This window comes from Rana temporaria, chromosome 9, assembly GCF_905171775.1.
Source record: "Rana temporaria chromosome 9, aRanTem1.1, whole genome shotgun sequence".
NCBI classification, from domain to species: domain Eukaryota; kingdom Metazoa; phylum Chordata; class Amphibia; order Anura; family Ranidae; genus Rana; species Rana temporaria.
In genome coordinates this window covers 99,100,703-99,113,279 of record NC_053497.1, presented here as the reverse complement: position 1 = coordinate 99,113,279, position 12,577 = coordinate 99,100,703, and the positions used below count along the sequence as shown (strand labels likewise).

The following is a 12,577-nucleotide window of genomic DNA, read 5'->3' as shown; positions in this document are numbered from 1 at the left end:
TTTTGAGACAGTGATTCCATAGTTACTTTCTCTGCAGCCATGTAGCAGAGGGAATTTGCCCAGCACAGGGTCATTAGGGTGTGCCCAGGCACACCTGGCACACCCTGTGCGCACGCCTATGAGTAGCGCTGACTTCTACAGTAACTGTCAGCTTCCACAGCAGTCCCTCAGATATGAGATATGACTACTTGCACTGGTCCAATGTGGACCAATCAATGTATGCAATTAAGGTCATACCTGGAGTTCAGCTTTAATCACCCTAGTGATTGTATTTGCATTATTGTGCTGCTTTCTCTTGTGATTTTTGGTCCATCACACTAATTGGCAAATTTAGTCACTTTAGCTGCCCTGATCAGATTTGTATGATATGGCCAAAATTCAAGCTGTGTAAGACTAGTTTTAATTGCTACTTACATTGATATCGCACTTCATATTTACAGCCAGGTCAATGTGGATTGTAACCAGAAGGCATCCTTGACATATCGTACAATGCTCCACATGCACGGAAACAAATAACGTTTACCATAACTAACCTAAAATGGGCAAGAGCAAATACCACAAATGGTGTTAATGACAAATTTGCATTTGTTATGCAAAAACAATTCTGCAATTTAGCAGCAAGCAAATACCAGAACTACCTGCCAATACATACAATACTGAAAAGCACTGGGCTTGATTTCATAAAAAAAAAGTATAGGCTTTTCACTTAGCCAGTGAATTTTCACTTAGCTTAGTGCAGGGGTCCCCAACCTTTTGAAGAGCGAGGGCCACTTAAGCAACTTGATAACCAGTCGCGGGCCACAATGAGCGGAGCAGGTGGATGACAGGTCATAGCTACTCTATAGGCCCTCCAATTAGATATGCCCAGATGGAATGGGACGAATTCCCTTCTATTTTTTTTTTTTTAGAGGATTGGATTTGAGGTAGGCAGGCGTAAACGGACAGAAGTCTGTTTACATTTGCCGCTCTGTAGAGGTGAATTGAGGGTCCAATTGGGTAGGGTCGATCATGTGAAAAGGGCTTAAGACTGCTTTCACACTGATGTGGTGCAGTTTACCCACACCACGGGGTGCAGCGTAGTGCACCTATGTCTAACCCGCGGGTTAGCTAACTTTGCCATAGACTCCGCCTGTGGCAAAAGCTGGCACTCTACAGGAAGCATTGGCTTTTGGAGCTCTGCTCAGGAGCCGTTTTCCTCCTCTACCACCAGCTTCATGCACAACACTGATGCTGTGGTAGGACAGGTTGGCAACCTACGATCTGGGCATGCCAACCCAACATTCCAGAGCAGGAGGTCGCAGGCCACATCAGAGGGCTCCGCGGGTCACTGGTTGGCCACCCATGGCTTAGTGTATGATGTGAACCTGTGCTGACCTTTTTCTTCCAATCATGTGCAAACAAAAAAAGTTTTTTTTTGTGTGTGGGTATGATTTGGTATTCTTTGCAAAGTGGATTTTCACTTAGCTTTGCCTCATTCACTAAGCTGAGTGAAAACGAATTCTGCAAAACGAACATTCTCTGTTCATTTAGTAAATCAATCTCATTAGCACCAAGTCAGAAGACCACATACGTTTTTTACATGTGTTTTTTTATAAAAGTTCAGTTCATAAAAATGAAATACTGCATTGTCAATAGTTACCCAACACAGATCTAAATACATTTAGAAAAAAAGTTTTGATTGACATATTAAGAAAACATTCTTTAGGCTTTCGTGAGTTACCACTATTGTCCATATACTCTTGACTTCCACTTCCTGACACAACTTATTGTTCTGCTGCACACAGGAAAGGACCCAAATGAGTGGCAGCCAAGGACAAAATGATGTCAGCTAAGTCACTTTGTATTGTGTGACTCATGCATAATTAATGTACATATAGTCATATATTTATGTCATTTCTAATTAAACCCAAAAACAAATTATAATTATTTATTGCAGCTTACCAATCCTTGGATGCCTGGCTGCAGTGTTTTTTTTTTTTTTTTACTTTTTTCCTTTCTTTATTCTTGGTGATCTGGCTAATAAGTCTGTTATTTTTCAAACTTATTTTAACAGCCCAAAAGTCCAGCAAAAGTGGAAGTTCGACCCCCTTTCACACTGGGGCATTTTTCACGCCTCCCCTGCGGTCTCAGAGGGCTTTCACACTAAGGCGAAAAGCCTTAGGCGAAAAGCCGAACCAGAAAGGAGAAGCGTTCCGATTGGCTGCAGAGGAGGCGGGAGGAGGAGGGACAAGACGGAATCCTCTGTTATGCCCGCGGAGAAAAGCAGGGAAAGGCGAAGCCGCCCGTGATGCCCACTGCCTGTCGCTCGGGCTGAATGGCTACCAGCTCCTTCACCGCTTCAAAGATTTTTTTTGGCAGGAAGTTAACTCCTGCAAGCAGCATCTTTGAAGCGGTGAAGGAGCTGGTAGCAATTCACCCAAGCGACAGGCGGTGGGCATCACGGGCGGCTTCGCCTTTCCCTGCTCTCCTCCACGGGCATAACAGAGGCTTCCGTCTCGTCCCTCCTCCTCCCGCCTCCTCTGCGACCAATTGGAACGCTTCTCCTTTCGGGCAATCGGGAAACGGGTTTCAGACCCGCTTCCCAATTGGCTGGGAGGAGAATCCGAGAATCAGTATGAAAATAGCAAATAATAATTCGCTGTTGTCACACAACTGGGTGAGCTAGGTTTGCAGTGCTCTGTGACCCAAGCTTGCTCTTTTTTGAAGCCTATAAGAGCCCCTGGCTCTAATCACGTACTTGGATGGGGGGGCTGCGCCTGTGTGCCCCTAATGGATGGGTTGCCCCAATCGACTGCTAAGAGAAGAAAACAAATGCAGCTACCACATTTACAGACTGGTACAGTGCAATATAATACATTTTTCTTTTTGGGTTTTCTACCACGTTAAATATTTGAACATTTCTGCTTTTTTAAATGATAGATTTTTTTGAAAGTAATAAAACACATTATTCTAGTACTTTAAAGCAGTAGTAAAGTCCTTTTGTTTATCTTGTACCTACAGGTAAGCCTATAATAAGGCTTATCTGAAAGTACTGTAAATATCTCCTAAACCGACACTGTTTAGGAGATATTTACGTGTGTAGCTGCCGGTGACATCAACGGCGCATGCGCACTGCGCTCTCAGTGGACGGCATGCTGGAGACAACTGTCCTTTTGTGTCTACAGAACAGGAACTGAAGAGAAATCTTCCCAATGAACCAATCATGGCAAAAACTGGCCTAAAAAAATGTTTTAGGTATACTTTAAACCAAGTATAGTATATAACTTTATAACTTTATGCCAAAAAACATGCATGTGATGTATCTGGCTTTCATTGTGGTACACCCCAATGCACCTCCAGATTGTGCCTGTGAATGTGAAAGGACTTTCCAATCCAAAGTGCGTCCTAGTGTTCATGAGCATATGAACCACTTGCCGACTGCAATACATATAAATACGTTGCGGTTTGCAAGCGTTTTTCTGGGCTTTTGGCTGAAGCTATCAGTCATACCCGGTATTTTTTTTTCAGCTGGCGGCTGGCTTTTTCATGAATGAGATCCGAGTTATTCATTAGCCGCTGGATTGCTTTCAGAAGCTCACTGGTGTTTCTCAGGCTCACCGTTTTTACTGGTGCGCCCACTAAGTGATCCAACGGTGCGACTGGCTGGTCACAGGGGCAGACATAGACCAGATCGTCTCTGATCACCTCTATGGCCTTGGAGGACCGAAACAACATCATGACGTCACTTATATTAAAATATTATATTAAAAAAATATAGGGCTGTGCAAATTAACTTTTAATTAATCGATTAATCTTTAATTTTTTTGATCGATTAAAATTTTGATTGGTACTCACCTCTCCGCCGGCTTCTGGGCCTTCAGGGAGTTCCGTCGGAGATCCAGTAACGTCACGGACACTGGCTGGGCTTGCCGTGTCCATCTGCATGCCGGCGGGACCTTACTATCGGCCACATGCAAGGGCTGTTACACTTCCCTCTATCAACCTGGGATTCTACAGCCATCCACTGGGAGTTGTGATAGTTCCCTTCTTGGGACATCTACATGCCGACGGACTGATGTTAACCTCTCCTCATCTGGATTCAGCAGTGGTATCGTTGTACACATTTTTATACCAGTATCATACTTGGCTACATGTTTTTATGACTGCTTTTGGTACCGTTTGGTATTACTCACACCATTTTTACAGTTTATGTAGCTACATCGATTTTATCTCCAGTGCAATATTTATTTGGTTACCTACTTGAAGACTATAAAAGTTTTAATGCTACTCCCATCGAGCGCTGCCTTTGTGTGTTTTTTGTATCCTGCTATCTATTTTCCAGTTGTTGGTAGCTGCACTGGGAATCAGCCTGCAAGGAGATCAGCTAAATGTAGTTGGATCTGTATGTGCGTTATAATTAATCGAAATTAGTCGATTAATCGATTTAAAAAAAACGATTAATCGAACAGAAAAATTTTGATCAGTAACAGCCCTAAAAAAATATATATTTTCTAGCAAAAAATACTGATTTAAACTTGTAAACAAAAAGGGCCAGAAAAGGCTTGGTCTTCATGGGGTTAAATGGTTATTATTTCCACCCATAATACACCAGTAGTATAAACTTAGCTATCAGCTACTTATGAACATTAAAGCGGGGGTTCACCCTATCGACGGGAAAACATTTTTTTTTTTTTCTTTTACCTTAAAATCAGGCATTGTAGCGCGAGCTACAGTATGCCTGTCCCGAATTTTTTACCCCCGTACTCACCTTGTAGTCGTCCATCGAAGATACCGGGGAATGGGCGTGCCTATGGAGACGGAGGATGATTGACGGCCGGCTCTGGCGCGTCACGCTTCTCCGGAAATAGCCGAAATAGGCTTGGTCTTCACGACGCGTGCGCATAGCCTGTGCGCAGGCGCCGTGAAGAGCCGAGACCTACTCCGGCTGTCTTCGGGGAGAGTGACGTGCCAGGGCCGGCCGTCAATCATCCTCCCTCTCCATAGGCACGCCCATTCCCCGCGGGAGCCGAAATCTACGATGGACGACTACAAGGTGAGTACGGGGTTAAAAAAATCGGGACAGGCATACTGTAGCTCGCGCTACAATGCCTGTCTCGATGGTAAAATGTGTCGGGGGGGGGGGGTGAACTACCGCTTTAACTTAATTTAAAATGGGAATCCACCAATTTACTCCTTGACTCTTTTTCTTATTGTCTTTTTAATGGATTGTCTCCTGACCATCCCTATGAGCTTCCTGTTCACATGAAACGGAAGTTTACAACAAAAAAACAACTATTGGCATTAAACATTCTCAGAAGGGTGAAAAGGACCCTTATTCGTTTCTTTTCAGGATTGTATTTTCTAATTCTGTTCAGAAATATCCTTTTAATATGCATCTACTACACCTGTGACTAAAATAATATATAAAACATGTTTCCTTGTGACAAACTTGCTAGTAACAGTGTTGCAAATTAAAAGATATTTTTTAACCCATGAAGCCCAGAACTTCAAGACCAAGTATAATCCGTTATATAAAACACAACTGACAGATTCCCTATGATCAGCATTCTAATTAAAAAACTATTGGTTGTTTATGGTAATCTGTAACTGAACATGGCTACAATCTGTTGATAAATCAGATATGTTTTGACTTTTGAAACAGGTTGTGTTTTAAAGCTGTACTTAAAACAGATACAAAAATCAACATCGAGGACTAGTTTACATCATGAGGTGCAAACAAAGGTACTTTTTTTTAACACAGGCCACGTTTTAGGGCAACTCATTCATTTCAATGGGCTGCCCTACATGCATGAAATGCAAAAAAATCGCACCACATCATGGTACTGCGATACAATGAGCTTTGGCGGGCACAAAAATATGGGCGTTTTCCAGACGTGTGGAGGTGCCATTGAAAATTACATCATCTGAAGAAGGCAGCAAATCAGCGATGCGGGATGTGGGAAAACATGCGATTTTGTATGAGTTCCTGCACTACACCTGGTGCGAACAAGCTCTTAATTCAGTTATTGCATATTTTCATTAGAATTTTTAATGAATACATTTAAAATACAGCTAGTATAGGAACCTATGTGGGGTTTGCATGTTCTTCCTGTGTTTGCTTGGGTGTTCTTTGGGTAGGTTACTTGGCTCCAGTATAAATTGGCTATGCACGTGTATTATCACACTCTTCATGCCAGTCTCAAGGCCCGTGAGACCTACCTTTGACAAGAAGGTTCTACAGAAAAAAGAATTTTAGGTGTGTTAGACATGGCGCCTACAGAGCAGGCCCAAAGAATCATTGAGAATTGGATATCACAGTACGGATATATGTTGTACTCACACAAAAGCACCCTAATTATTTATTCACATTATTTTCATGTAATTTCAAGCACAGCCAGAATCAAACTGGTAGAGAAATCAACACTCTGAGCCAATGAAGCCTATGTTGCTTTGCACAGCCCTGTCAGTCTATACTGAGAATATGCTCATAGGAGGGAGAGGACAGAGACTCCTCACCCATACATTTCCTGATATTTTTTTATCATTCAAATGTGCATTATATATATATATATATATATATATATATATATATATATATACACACACATACTATTCACAAACTTATACCATGTCCTTGTTTCAAAATACACAGCACAATGGAAAAGCCCATATTATTCATTACACCACAGAATTAATAGTCTAAAATATGTGTCACATTATAGAAACTATGCCTAGCAAAATATGAGGTTCCTGGCTGTATAGTGGTAAAAACATTCAGTGTGATGCAGAATCAACAGTTCACTAATTATAATACTGTTGTGTCTATTATATGGCATTGTCAGGGTCAGAAGGAGAACTAAAGACCATGTGAAAGATGGATAGCGTCAGCTTAAGGCATGCATGCTGCAGTGTCATTCATTCTTAATTACACCCCAAACAGTCAAAACCCGTGCGCTACGTAAATCGTACCACAATGCATGGTAACCTATTAATATGCATTGTAGTCTGCACTCTGTGTGTAGCATACCCCTGAACTTTGCACTCTGTGTGTAGTGAACCCCCGAACTTTTCACTCTGTGTGTAGTGAACCCCCGAACTTTTCACTCTGTGTGTAGTGCGCCCCTAAACTCTACACTCTGTATGCAGTGCACCCCTGAATTCTGCACTATGTGTGTAAACCACCCCCCCAACTCTGCACATAATGCACTTCTGGTATTTAAAGCGGGGGTTCACCCAAAAAAAAATTTTTAACATTACATTCAGCCGAGTGTTAGAATGACAATCGCTGTTTTTTTTAATCTCCTTGCCGTACATACCGTTTTATATATATATATGTTCACCGCGGCTTCCGGGTATGGAATCTGCGGGACTGGGCATTCCTAATTGATTGACAGCGCGTCACGAGTTGCCGAAAGAAGCCTAACGTCGGTGCGCAGGCACCGTATAGAGCCGACTCGCAGTCCGGCTTCTTTCGGCAACTGGTGATGCACTGTATGCGCCGGTCGGAAGCATGTCAATCAATTAGGAATGCCCAGTCCCACAGATTCCATACCCGGAAGCCGCGGTGAACATAAATATATATAAAACGGTATGTACGGCAAGGAGATTAAAAAAAACAGCCGATTGTCATTCTAACAACTCGGCTGAATGTAATGTTAAAAATTGTTTTTTGGGTGAACACCCGCTTTAATGCCCCATAAAAGTGGTTGTAAACTCTGTTACACCACATGTGAGACTAAAACAAGGCTTACCTGTTGGTACCAAAAATATCTCCTAAACTTGCACAGTTTAGGAGATATTCCGTATATGCGCACTAAAGGAAGGGGCCACTGGTGTCGTGCGCTGCATACTAGCTCATTATGCCTTCGTCTTGCAGGGGTTTTTTTTGTTTGTTTTTTTCTGAGGTTTACAACCTCTTTAAAGTGGAGGTTCACCCAAAAAGTTAATTTTTAACATTAGATTTGTCAAGGGGAATAGGGTGTTTTCTTTTTAAATCGAATCAGTACTTACCGTTTTAGAGATAGATCTTCTCCGCCGCTTCCGGGCATGGGCTGCGGGACTGGGCGTTCCTATTTGATTGACAGGCTTCCGACAGGCTTCCGACGGTCGCATACATCGCGTCACGATTTTCCGAAAGTAGCCGAACGTCGGGTGCGCAGGCGCCGTATAGAGCCGCACCGACGTTCGGCTTCTTTCGGCTACTCGTGACGCGATGTATGCGACCGTCGGAAGCCTGTCAATCAAATAGGAACGCCCAGTCCCGCAGCCCATACCCAGAAGCGGCGGAGAAGATCTCTCTCTCTAAAACGGTAAGTACAGCTTCGATTTAAAAAAACTACCCGATTCCCCTTGACAAAATGAGCATCAATCTAATGTAAAAAAAAAAAATTCGGGTGAACTCCCACTTTAAGAACCTTCCACTGTTGAAATTGTGAAGTTTGACTACACTTACTATTTTATGCAGTTCAGATGGTATGTGTGGGGGAGGGGGGTTTTGGGGGTTCATGGTTGAGTTCCTGCACCTATTTTCTGAGAAAAAAAAGCCCATAACACACCAAAACATGAAAATGCAGGGTTCATAGTTGTGAATAAAAGCCTTAGCGCTTTTTTTTTCCACTATCCAAAAAGTCAATGTGAATATTAAGCCATTTGAAGCAACTCAGAAGCAACCTGAAGAAATTCATTGAGCAACAAACAGTAAGTGGGAAATCAAAGCAATTCAAAGCAAATTAGAAGCACCTCAAAGAATAGAAAAACTTCAACTTTCTCCTGAGTGTTAGGCCTCGTACACACGACCGAGTTTCTCGGCAAAAACCAGCAAAAAACTTGCTGGGATTTTTTTTTTTGCCGAGGAAACCGGTCGTGTGTACACTTTTCGATGAGGAAACTGTCGAGGATCCTGTCGAGCCAAAAAGAGAGCATGTCTTCTTTTTCCTTTACGGGAATGGAGAAACTTGCCTTGTCGAGTTCCTTGACAGCCTAACAAGGAACTCGATGAGGAAAACGATGTGTTTCGCCCGTCGAGTTCCTCGGTCGTGTGTACGAGGCTTCACAGTCCAGAAGAGGGAAATTGGGGTACCAGTGGTAGAAGCAACCTCACAGGACTGGAAGCTGTTTAAGCATTGGGTTGGCCAAGTGCCAATCCGTGTCAAAAAAAGTCCTCCCATTTTGTAGGGTAATGCAGTTCACAAAACACAAACGATACTGGTTTCTGAATCACCTTTGCTTGTTGTCAGTCACAAGCCAGTACTGTGCAAGTCAACAAAATACTTTGTGAGTTCTGCTTTACCCTGGAGCAGGGTAGGAAGTTTAGACCGACTGCTATTCTGCCATATTACCATTATTCATTTTAATCTATGGTTATTAAAATGTATGTGAAAGCAATTTTTTTTTTAAATTCGGATAGACTGAGGAAGGGTTAGACCCTCTGCCAAGTATTTATTGTGGTCCGTGTTTCCACTAAGGAACTTCACCCCTGAACTGTCACAGATACAGAAAATTCATATGAGGAAGAGGTGAAGGAAAACCTTCCAAAGTTCTGGTGCCAAATACTGTCCAGGGATGGACTGGCCATTGGGACTACAGGGAGTTTCCCGGTGGGCCGATGGCTCAGTGGGCCAGCTTTAGTGACAGTGGACCACCGCCCCCCTCCGCTCCTCTGTCTCTCCCTTCCCGCAGCGCTCACCTCCTCTCCCTCCCCGCAGCGCTCACCTGGGGGGAACAAAGAAGCAGGGGGAGGACCAGAGGAGCATGGACGACGACAGAGGAGCATGGGGGAGGGGACAGACAGCTGACTCAACAGCTATGGCCTGGGAGTTTCTCCCTTCTGCCTAATTTTGTCCCATAAGGGGGGGCACCGAACTGATTCTAGCTTCCCCACTGGTACTACCAGGGTGGCTGGGGGGGGGGGGTGCAGGAGTTGTCCGGCCGCCATGGGAAAGACCTGTCAAAGTGGGCCAGTCTGGATGAAGTCCAGGGCCAAATTTCTGTCCCAGTCCAACCCTGGTACTGTCTAAAGTGAAAATGCCCCCTGACCCCCCCCCCCCCCCTTAGCCTCCATGGGACCTCAGATCGGTATTCTCTGCAGGACAAGTTCATATTTCAGGGCTCTTGATGTTTAGGTAAGGTAAGAAGAAAGTATGGTCAGAAAGTGTATGGAGAATGTTTTCTCTGCCTAAACCGAGAACACCAGGTTAACATAATAGATAGGAAAAGCTGAATGTAATGTTCTAAAAAATAATGATAAGATAAGAAACATGACCATAAACCAAAACCATGGATCTCTTCCAGGGAAACAAAATCCACAAATATCTCTAAAACTAAACTTTATTCCTGGAAACAAACCAAGTTATGTAAATGTATAAACGTTTAAAACATTATGTGATTTAAGGTGAATAATGTAACTTTAGGTGAAAAAAAAGTTACTCAATACTGGTTTACTTTGTTCTCTAATCAGAAAGTTCCTCCAACAAAAGGTGCAGGCACATCAGTAAACATTAAACCCCAGCCCCAAACAGAGGTCCCCTCCATGCTGATGGATTGCAGTCCTGTGTCTTCTTCTAGAAGTAATCAGCTCAGGAATGTGCACAGACTGGCACAGAGCACCAGAGCATGCCAGCATTCCTCCAGCCAGGCAAAGAGTACCAGGGCATGCCAATCCACCAGGCACAGAGTACTAGGACATGCCAGCATTCCTCCAGGCTGATACAGAGTGCCAGGGCATGCTATTACCCAGGCACAGAGTACCAGGTCATGCCATCAGCCAGGCACAGAGTACCAGGATATGTCAGCATTTCTCTAGCTTGATACAGAGCACCAGGGCATACCATCAAACAGGCACAGATTACCAGAACATGCCAGCCTTCCTCCAGGTAGGCACAGAGTACCAGGGAACGCCATCAGCCAGGCACAGAGTACCAGGGCTCACAATCAGCCAGGCACAGAGTACCAGGGCTCACAATCAGCCAGGCACAGAGTACCAGGACATTCCATCTGCCAGGCACAGGGTATTAGGACATACAATCAGCCAGACACAGCGTACCAGGACATGCCAGTATTCCTCCAGCCAGGCACAGAGTTTCAGAACATGCCATCAGCCAGGCACAGAGTACCAGGACATACAATCAGTCAGACTCAGAGTACCAGGACATGCCAGTATTTCTCCAGCCAAGCACAGAGTACCAGGACATGACATCTGCCAGGCACAGAGTACCAGGACATGCCAGTATTTCTCCAGCCAGACACAGGGTACCAGGATATGCCATCAGCCAGGCACAGAGTACCAGGACATGCCAAAGCCAGGCACAGAGAACCAGGACATACAATTAGCCAGAAACAGAGTACCAGGATATGCCAGTATTCTTCCAGACAGGCACAGCGTACCAGGATATGCCAGTATTCTTCCAGCCAGGCACAGAGTACAGGATATGCCAGTATTCTTCCAGCCAGGCACAGAGTACCAGGACATGCCAGTATTCCTCCAGCCAGGCACAGAGTACCAGGACATACAGTCAGCCAGGCACAGAGTACCAGGACATGCCAGTATTCCTCCAGCCAGGCACAGAGTACCAGGACATGCCAGTATTCCTCCAGCCAGGCACAGAGTACCAGGATATGCCATCAGCCAGACACATGCAATCGATGTTGCTCTCAGTAAGAATGACACACACATTACCTCCCAGAAGTCAGGCAGTAGATCCAAGCACAGTCAGGGCAGAGTCGGCATGTTTGCTGTCAATCAGACAGAAGGGATCGGGCTCATAGTTGCAGTGCTATCCCCCGGTGCTCCATCCATCCATCCATCCATGCAGGGTGTGTAGTCCGGTAGGCTCCCACGTGTCCGGTGCAATGGATGTCTCTCCCAGGGCAGGGCTGAGATCAGACACATACTCTCACCTCCCCAGTGCTCATGTCATCACAGCCTAATCAGGAATCTCCAACTGCACAGTCAAAACTTCCTGCCAGAAGAATAAGCCAATGCTCTTTGTGTTCCTTTACAATTCATGCTGGTGACACAACGGCTACTGTCGGTCATTGTTTTCAACAAGATGACTTTTCAATCGTTTTTTTTTATTATTTATGACCCAGCCTGTAGTATTGTATGTGTGATCACTGTGTGTACACCATAGCAGTACTGTGCTTTCATCATCAATGCAGAATATTAAATAACCATAGAAAATAATGGTGCCATATCGGCTTGTCATCGATCCAGGTATTGTTGCCCATACACTCTTCAATTTTATTATCCGATCAATCAAAACAATCAGAAACAGAGCAAATATAGCCACGAATTCCCATTCTCATCAATTTAGAATAAAGAAATTGAAATTCGGCTGCTTCAGCAGGGACTGGACACATTTCAATCCATGTATGTTCAGGCTGGTTGTGCAGAAGTCGATCAGTAGACCAGCCTGTCAGGTTTTTCCCAAACTATCAGTGCCACCTACTATAGTCAACTCAGCAACACTGACCAATGTGTTCTGCCAGCAGAGAAGTCTTTCCACCATCAGAACACAATAGCTCAGCAGCAGAGATCCCCACATCCACCTCAAATGTGTGAATGGGGGAGTCAGGTCATATTTTGTTTTGTTCAATCCGA

General features: G+C 44.2%; 1 protein-coding gene across 1 annotated transcript in view; it reads right to left on the bottom strand.

Moving 5' to 3' along the window:
- ARHGEF9 (Cdc42 guanine nucleotide exchange factor 9) overlaps nt 1-11,736 on the bottom strand; it is a 469,420-nt gene extending 457,684 nt beyond the window's left edge. Inside the window, exon 1 of the mRNA XM_040323963.1 lies at nt 11,654-11,736. The gene's annotated coding sequence lies outside the window, so the exon portion shown is untranslated. The remainder of the gene's footprint in view (nt 1-11,653) is intronic.
- Nucleotides 11,737-12,577: the final 841 nt, after the last annotated feature.